This window comes from Rhamphochromis longiceps, linkage group LG2 (genome assembly GCF_057381845.1).
Source record: "Rhamphochromis longiceps isolate RC_006_pf linkage group LG2, R_longiceps_female_GT1.1, whole genome shotgun sequence".
In the NCBI taxonomy this organism is placed as follows: domain Eukaryota; kingdom Metazoa; phylum Chordata; class Actinopteri; order Cichliformes; family Cichlidae; genus Rhamphochromis; species Rhamphochromis longiceps.
Genome location: NC_140558.1, coordinates 12,824,173 through 12,833,349, shown reverse-complemented (window position 1 = coordinate 12,833,349; position 9,177 = coordinate 12,824,173). Strand labels below are relative to the sequence as shown.

The 9,177-nt window shown below is 46.3% G+C and overlaps 1 long non-coding RNA gene across 1 annotated transcript; it reads right to left on the bottom strand.

Moving 5' to 3' along the window:
• Positions 1-5,553: 5,553 nt before the first annotated feature.
• LOC146677042 (uncharacterized) lies at positions 5,554-8,553 on the bottom strand. Its single transcript, XR_014907349.1, has 4 exons — positions 8,481-8,553; positions 7,533-7,604; positions 6,852-6,953; positions 5,554-6,678 (listed from the first exon to the last, which is right to left on the bottom strand). It is a non-coding gene; the product is annotated as an uncharacterized LOC146677042 (long non-coding RNA).
• Positions 8,554-9,177: the final 624 nt, after the last annotated feature.

The window sequence follows — 9,177 nt, the reverse complement described above, 5'->3', positions numbered from 1 at the left end:
GAGACGAGATGGCCGGCCGTGAGGCCCCAAAGACCTTGGATGAGGCCGTGGACCTTGCCCTGAAGATTGACCAACGCGTGATGTCGCGGCCTCGCCATGCCCCTCGGGCCTTAACACCCTTCCAGCCTCAGCGGACCACGTCGTCGCGACCTCCTCCCCCCTCTGATGGAGCCACGGCTAGCCCAAGCAGCACATCCAGCGAGGAGCCCATGCAGCTGGGTGGACTCCCCAAAGAGGAGAAAGAGAGACGCTGGCGTGAGGGCCTCTGCGCCTACTGTGGATCAGCTCGACACCGCCGTCCCCAGTGCCCGCTACGGCCGGGAAACGACGACGCCAGGTAGACTGCGGGGGTGTCCCACCTGGCCCTTCCCACTCCTCTGATCCCTCTCGCTTTCTGCTACCGGTCACGTTTCGCCTGAAACACCAACAGCTCTCGTTCGAAGCCCTCCTGGACACCGGAGCCGCCGAGAACTTCATCGACCAAAAACTAGCCTCTCGGCTCCGCATCCCATTGACTTCCGTTGACCGATTTCTCCCGGTGACCTCAGTAGACGGGCGACCACTCCAACCCTACCCGGTCCAGTTCCAGACCCAGCCAGTCCGCATGTCTGTCGGGGATCATCAGGAGGAGATCCGGTTCCTAGTAGTCTCGGCCCCTTCCTCTCCTCTCATCCTCGGATACCCCTGGTTCCGTCGACATGACCCCCACGTCTCCTGGTCTTCCTGCCAGATCCTGGACTGGGGTCCCCAGTGTTCACGCCGCTGCCTTCTCCTCCGGACTGGACAGGACTCAAAATCAGAAGAGGCGTCACCCCCGGAGCCCGTCGATCTGGATAGGATCCCTCCGGCTTACCATGACCTGTCCGAGGTCTTCAGTAAGAGGCGAGCCGCCGCTCTCCCTCCTCATCGCTCCTACGACATGGCCATCGAGCTCCTCCCGGGAGCAGTCCCTCCTCGTGGTCGCCTGTTCTCGCTGTCAACCGCAGAGAACAAAGCCATGGAGGAGTACGTCGCTGAGGCTCTCCAACAGGGCTTCATTCGCCCTTCTACCTCCCCTGCAGCTGCGGGGTTCTTCTTTGTAAAGAAGAAAGACGGCGGGCTTCGCCCCTGTATAGACTACCGAGGCTTGAATAAAATCACTGTTAAGAACCGCCATCCTCTTCCTCTGCTATCCACCGCGCTCGATTCCCTCTCCCAGGCCTGCATCTTCACCAAACTAGACCTACGCAGCGCTTACAATTTGGTGCGGATTAGAGAAGGGGACGAATGGAAGACGGCCTTCATCACCCCTAACGGGCACTGGGAGTATCTGGTGATGCCCTTCGGCCTCTGCAACAGCCCTGCTGTCTTCCAACACCTGATCAACGACGTCTTGCGGGACATGCTGGGCCGATGGGTGTTTGCCTATCTGGATGACATCCTGATCTACTCTCGCACCGAAGTAGACCATATTCGCCATGTGCGGGCCGTGCTAAGCAGGCTGCTCGAGTACCAGCTGTTCTGCAAACTGGAAAAGTGTGCCTTCCATCAACGGTCCACTACCTTCCTGGGCTTCACCATCTCCTCCAATGGCCTGACCATGGACCCGCAAAAGCTCCAAGCCGTGACCCAGTGGCCTCAGCCTTCCAGCCTTAAGCAGCTACAGAGCTTCCTGGGCTTTGCCAATTTTTATCGGCGCTTTATCCGCAATTTCAGCACCATTGTCGCGCCACTGACATCCCTCACCAAACCAGCTAACCTGCCCAAGCCCTTCTGCCTCCCCCCTGGTGCGAAACTGGCCTTCCGAGACCTTATTCGTCGGTTTGCTACAGCTCCCGTCCTGCTCCACCCTGATCCTGCCGGAGATTTTGTGGTGGAGGTGGATGCCTCCGATGTTGGCGCTGGCGCCGTCCTCTCTCAACACGGCCCGGATGGAAAACTTCACCCGTGCTGCTACTTTTCAAGGAAGTTCTCCGACACGCAGCGACGGTATGGTGTCGGCGACCGGGAACTCCTGGCCATCAAGTGGGCCTTGGAAGAATGGCGGCATTGGCTCCTGGGAGCGAAAGAACCATTTCTGATCTGGACTGATCACCAGAACCTGATCCATATTCGTTCTGCCAAGCAGCTCAACCCAAGGCAGGCCCGTTGGGCCTTATTCTTCGAACCGTACAACTTCCACCTCGCCTACCGCCCTGGCTCCAAGAACACCAAGGCAGACGCCCTCTCCCGGCAGTTCACCCAGGACGACTTCACGCCAGACCCTGGACCTATCCTACCGTCTCATTGTTTCGCTGCCCCCCTGCGGTGGCCCTTGGAGGACTCTATCCGGGACGCCCTGACCGCCGAACCGCCTCCGCCGGAGACCCCAGCTGGGCGGCTCTATGTGCCATCCCGGTGCCGTCAGGAGGCCTTGCTCTGGGCTCACTCCTCCCCGCTCTCTGGTCACCCAGGGCCCGACAGAACCCTCCAGCTCCTCCGTCGTGCCTTCTGGTGGCCCTCCATGACTCGGGACGTCCGGGACTTCGTTTCCGCCTGTGACACCTGTGCTCGGGCCAAGTCCTCCACCCAGCCACCCGCTGGCGACCTTCACCCTCTCCCGGTGCCGAGACGTCCCTGGTCCCATGTCGGCCTTGACTTTGTTACCGGCCTTCCATCTGTAGGCGGTCTTGACACCATCCTCACCTTTGTGGACCGGTTTTCTAAGACGGTGCACCTGGTCGCCCTGGCCGGCCTCCCCTCCGCCAAACGGACGGCCGAGCTCCTCCTGGACCATGTCGTCCGGCTTCACGGATTCCCCAAGGACCTAGTCTCCGATCGGGGGCCACAGTTCACCGCCAGGTTCTGGAAGGCCTTCTGCCGCCTGATCGGAGCGTCTCCCAGTCTCTCGTCCGGCTATCACCCTCAGACCAATGGGCAGGTTGAACGGACCAACCAACAGCTGGGGCGCTTCTTACGGTGCTTCGTCTCCGCCCAACCGTCGCTATGGCCTCGTTACCTGGTGTGGGCTGAGTTGTCTCATAACCTTCACATCTCTTCCGCCACCGGTCTCTCGCCCTTTGAGGTCTGTCATGGATTTCAACCTCCTATCTTCAGCCATCAGGAAGCGGAGGTCGACGTGCCGGCTGCTGAACGGATGGTCCGCCGCTGTCGCCAGGCCTGGATCAAGGCGCGGGCTGCCATTTCCCGGGCCAACGCTCTGTACACCCGGCAGCATCGTCGCCGCCACCGCCCGGGTCACCCCTTCCGGCCGGGGGACCGCGTCTGGCTCTCCTCTAAGCACCTACGGCTGCGCGGCGAGTCCAAGAAACTCGCTCCCCGGTTCGTCGGCCCGTACGAAGTCACCGCCCGGCTCAACCCCGTGGCTTACCGTCTCCGGCTTCCGCCCGCCATGAAGGTCCATCCGGTTTTCCACGTCTCGCAGCTTAAGCGGCACATCGCTTCCCCACTGGCGCCCCCCTCCCGGGCCCCGCCCCCGCCCAGGATCGTCGATGGGGGTCCTGTCTACACTGTCCGTCGGATCTTGGACTCCCGTCCCCGGGGTCGGGGGGTCCAGTATTTGGTGGACTGGGCTGGCTACGGCCCTGATGAGCGCTCCTGGGTGCCGTCCCGCTTCATCTTGGATCCTTCCCTCGTCTCGGATTTCCGTCGCCGCCGTCCTGGCCCGTCGGGTGCCGGTCCTCGGGGGGGGGGTCCTGTCAGCCGGTGATCGGCTGTGATCAGCTGATCACGGGGCCGGGGTTAAAAGAGAGACGCCACCCACCTGTTCGCCGCTCAGACATCAGTATCCTCGTGTCACGAGCTCCGAAACTCTGCGACATCAGTCTCCGCCTGATCCAGCAACTGTGAGTTACAACCCCTTTCAATCCTTTTCCTCTTCCCGGCTCCGCTCGCTCTCTGTCTGTAACGACCGTTCCGAAGCCACGCTTCGTGCTCAGGTCATTACTAGAATAACTGCGTGTCTGCTCCAAACCCACCGCTAGCCTTCGCCGCGCTTGGGTCTAGCCAGCACGCCACACGGGCACGCCGAATTACTGTGTGCGATCCGCCCGGCCGTGACACACTCTGGCTCAAAGGAAAACCTCAAACAGTCAGGCTTTAAGAGTCACTCCTGTTAAAGTCTGCAGTTAGAGGAAACCACTGTAAAAGCAAAAGGACCCAGCTGAAGTACGACCCCACTGTGGATAGAAAATGTTCTTTTTTCAGAGCGATGTGATTGATTTGGGCGTTTGAAGGGAAGCTGCAGTGCTACTTCACCGAGAGGTTTTAAAAGTAACAATGAAAATTATCCAAATAATAAACTGCAGTCTCCACAGTCAGCAGTTCTCAGCTCGTAAAATACTTATGGGTTTTGGAACAACGTGATATTCTGTTAGAGAATAGATCTTGACAACAGACGTTGAAACAGGGAACCCATGAATCACACCTGCACTTCAATCTGCACATTTGAACCTGTTATGAGATTCCTCTATTATGGTCATGGCTTATGTAGTCTGACTAAACATCACTCTTAATTACATTTCAAAAGGAACATATTTTCTGCCAGATTATATCTGTCACATGAGCATCGACATGTTGCATGTTCTTGCTTTCCTACCTTCGCGCCTCATTAAGTAAGCAATCATATAACAGATGGCATGTGAGGAAATGTAGAAGTAGAAGCTTCCAAAATTGTAAAAGGATCTATCTTTGTCAAAACTGTGAGCATACTACTAAACCTCATAAAATTCCATGGCCTAGGGTCTTATTAGGTTTTTGAACTTTGGATGCTATTTTCATTTCACTGAGCTCTTTTCCATCTTCTTTTCTGTGCACTTTCCCCATTCCTGGTCAATTTCATGTTATGCATTTCCTGTTCTGTGTGTCCAGTACAGTCTCACAGCAGCTCCTGAAACAGTCACAAACTCTAATCTATTAAGTCATGTTTTTAAATTCCCAACATTTTTATCGTGTGTACTCATCTGTGGCTATTTTCACAAATGTTCCACTTTTAAAAGAAATAAAATGACACGTTTGGTGGTTTTTGGGGTTTTGGTGATGGAGCGAATCATATACTGCTCACACAGCCCATGACATTCCCCTAATGGTACACTGTAAAAACTGTGACTAGAGGTTACTTAAAAAAGTTATGGCAACAAAGTGACACTTGAAATAATTAAGTAGATTTTAATTTCAAAAGATTTATGTAAAATGTAGAGAAAATGTTAATTAAATTCAAATAGAAAACAAAAGTAGATATTAATAGAATTAAACTGTAAATATGTGTTGGATTTAGGGTCAAAATCTCAAACTGAAGGTTGAAATTGCCCAACTTTACCAAAAAAAATAATTGATATGAAATAAGTCTCTGAGAAAAATTACTTTGAATTTACTAACTATCTGGCAAAGGTTTAGTAAAAACTTCCTAAAATATCCATTACAAAGAAATCTTCTTGTTTTTTCAGTAAAACTCAAATTGGATTCAATAATTTTCCAAATAAACCTTAAAAATAATGACTGAATAATAAGAGAAAATGAAATGAATTTTACTTATTTTCTGAGTAAAATTAATAAATTTCACAAAGAAAACATCAAAACAGTAATTTGTTTTATTGTGGAAAATAAAACACAGTAATTTATAATATAACATTTTTCTGCTCGTATACACTGAATTCTCATCAACAATCTCCTGATCTCCTAAATACATTCCTCTGCTGTAAATTTGTTTTAGTGTCATAAACAGTTTATCACACAGCTTTGTGTACAGAGCAACAGCAACATAAACTGCATGAATGTAAACCAGTTTTGTAAAAAAGAAATTAATCTTTAGACTGTAATATCAACATGAACCTGAAATTTGAATATCCTTTACCGTTTCCTTTATCTCTGTTACTTATTTATGATTGACAAACAAAAACTTTAGTTTGTCAATCTTTTGTTAAATTGAATCACTCAATATAACTGTAGAACAAAGGTTTTTCACTCATGTACATGGAATATCAATAATGTAAATCAACCTTTTATCCCAATTTGGATGTTTAACCTGAGAAAATCTAAGACACATGTAAGAGGAAGTAACATTTCTACAGCTACAGGACTGCACTTCTGTTAAATTTTAAAGTTGTTTTAAACCAATGTTTTATAGTAACATACACTATAAACAAAGAAAAGCTTCACTAGTGATTCCTCCAATTTGCTGCCTTTCAAACAGAATATTCCTAAGAAACTTGTAGGTAATAAAAAACAAAATTAAAATGAAGAGCACAAATACAGCCTGACACATTGCAGGTCATTTGGGTAAGATATGAATAAGATGAAATTAACTTAAAAACTGAAAAGATAGCTGCATCTAACAAAGACAAACCAAAGGTTTTCAGTGAGCTTACTTCCCTTTCATTCTTTCAGAGTCCTCGTTTAAGCCAATAACTTGTTCTTGAGGCTGTTCACTTTTGGTGAGAGCTTAGCACAATCCAGTTCAAGGAAAAGTTTCTGGAATACTTCCAAGGTGTATTTTAGCTCTTTGGGATAGGCAAGATCGACTGCATATGTCAATCCAACCAGCATTGCGCATGCTCTTGGAAAATTGCCCAGAGCAGGCATAACTCTCACACCCTCCAGCACAATGCCAATGTCATCCTCCTCAGATCCAACAGCCTTGATTTTGTAGATTTTCATCCTCTGTTCAGAAAGATCTTGTGACACACCATCCTCATCAGCATCCTGAAACAACAAACACATGGGTTTTCTGACTGTAGTTGCACACATGAAATATTTCCTGGACACATCCTGTAGCTGAATGACAAATAAAACATGATAATGCCTCAAATTATTTGAAACTTGACAAACACATATGAATAACAAAAACAGAATAATGTTTCTACTTCAACACTTACACTGTACTCTTTGATCAGTTGATCAATGGACTCCCCAAGGTACACCATCAAGCACTGAATAACCAGATTTCTGGTTATGTTATTGCTAGGATTGCTTGGTGACTGAAAATGAGCAAGAATTCCAAAAATTACCATCAGATAAGTGACCATTTATTAAGACAAAACTGTGAGAATTGGCAGTATTAAAAAAAACTGTTAAATATCAAATTATCATCACATGGAGCATTATGTGCGATAATTAGCTGATGTTAATGCACATGCCTGGGTGCTGACAGTCAACACAAAGGTATTGTCAACATGCTTGACAGGTTCAATCTTTAAATGTGTCGTTTTAGTAAATTACATTAATTTAGTCATTTAGTTTTTTTATCTAATTTAGTTTATGTTCGTCAGAAAGGGTTTTTCCTTCTTGGGACAAAACAAAAACCCAGCAATACCTGTACTTGTGTTTTTTTGTTTGTTTTTTGTTTGTTTTTTTTACTAAGAATAGACATGTATTTAAAATACAATTAAAACATGAAACCCATAATTGTGTTGTTAATTATATCAGTGACGTCCTGGCGTCCTCTTGCACTGACAAAAACATGCAAACAAATTAGTGGAGCTGTGCACCATGCAAATGAAATTTGACAAAAAAATTCTTTAAATAAAATTCCAAGCTGAAATGTCTGTGGAAAATACCTTGGCTATGATAGCCTGCAACTTCAATCCCATGCTGATCAGGTGAATTTAAGTTGAGGGATCTTCCATTACCTGAAAGGAAAGCAACATTATCATTTTTGACGTTTAGTCAGCTGTGTAAAAACCAAGGAGGAACCCACCCGGGGGATTAATAAAGTTTTATTTTATCTAATCTAATCTAATAACTTTAATCTCAGCCAAACCGATTTACTCACGAACAAATAAAACACTGAAAAAAAACAAACAATAACATTTTTAGGTTGTCTAAGTGACTTATACATTACGTTTAAACTGAGTAGCGAAACCCCGCGGTGATCTGAAAATGATGTGCCGGGAGTTGTGCCGTTCTCAGCGGCTTCAGTGACCCTCGAGCTCCCGGCTAGCTGTCGAGCTGGTGGGTAGCAGATGCTCCGAAAACGTCGAAGCACTTTTGCAAACATGCGATATCTTGATAAACCGAGCAGATATTTGATGTTTACACAGCTACTTTCGCGCCTGAAAATATGTTAAAAGTTTATTTTGTGACCCAGAAAGATTACTAAGAGTAATTTTAAAACTTAGTAGCGGCCGCCATTATTGGAAACTGGAGTTCGAAAAACTGACTGTGGCTGACAAAATCACTCACAACTGACCGCAAAACCTTTTCATGAACTTTTAAACGTGGATGAAAGACGTTAAAACTCATCGGAATATACCGTTGATATTTTTTAATATGGTAAAACATGTGGTTAGTTAAAGCTGTTCAGTAACACAGTCGTGAAGGCTTGGAAAGTGACCTTGTGCTAGCAGTCCACTAACTGCCATTTGTGTAAAAATACGATACTATCATTACAGTGATGATTATTAATAAAATTTCGACGTATCATACTGTTTAAAACCTTTACTCAAAACCGATATACGTTATTGTTTAAACCGTGTCTTATATTTGAACAAATTAAGAAGTCTTACCTCTGACAAAATGGAGACGTCCACTCATGAAGCGCGTGTGTCCTGCACGTGGCACAAAGGATTATGGGCGGAAGTGTTCAATGATTAAAATGAAAATGCTTTCATCAGTTAAATCTATTAGATTTCTTAAATTTTTTTAGTACTCAAACATTTTTTTTAAATCTACTCAACAAACCATTGCTGAATTTACCCCAAACAAAACTGTGTAAATTTAAATAACTGAACATCTCAAAATTGTTGAATTTTGCTTAGATTTGATTAAAACTACTCATACACGTTTTTACTGAGTAATAATTACTATTACTCTCCTATTAGATTCTAATTAACCCCAATCACAGTTTTTACAGTGTATTCTTTAAATATTTCATTAATTTAAAATCGATTGCTTGGTTAAGCTTAAACATGATAGCTTTGGGGTAAAATACAACACTTGCTAATTCTTTTAAAGCACTGTTTCTTTTAAAGCATTTTCTGTTGAAAGTTTGTGCTATAGTGAGACTATCGTGAGAAAAATGCCACAATTCGTGTCACACATGAGACCGGTTTGGTACATCTCGTCTTAGATTCTTCAGGCCACATGGCTGTATTAGATTCCTAAATTAGTTTTTAAACCTATATATTTTTCCAGTTTGGATTACCATGGTTGGATAATCCTGAAAAACTGAAATTGAAACACCAAACAGGAGGTGAAAATGAA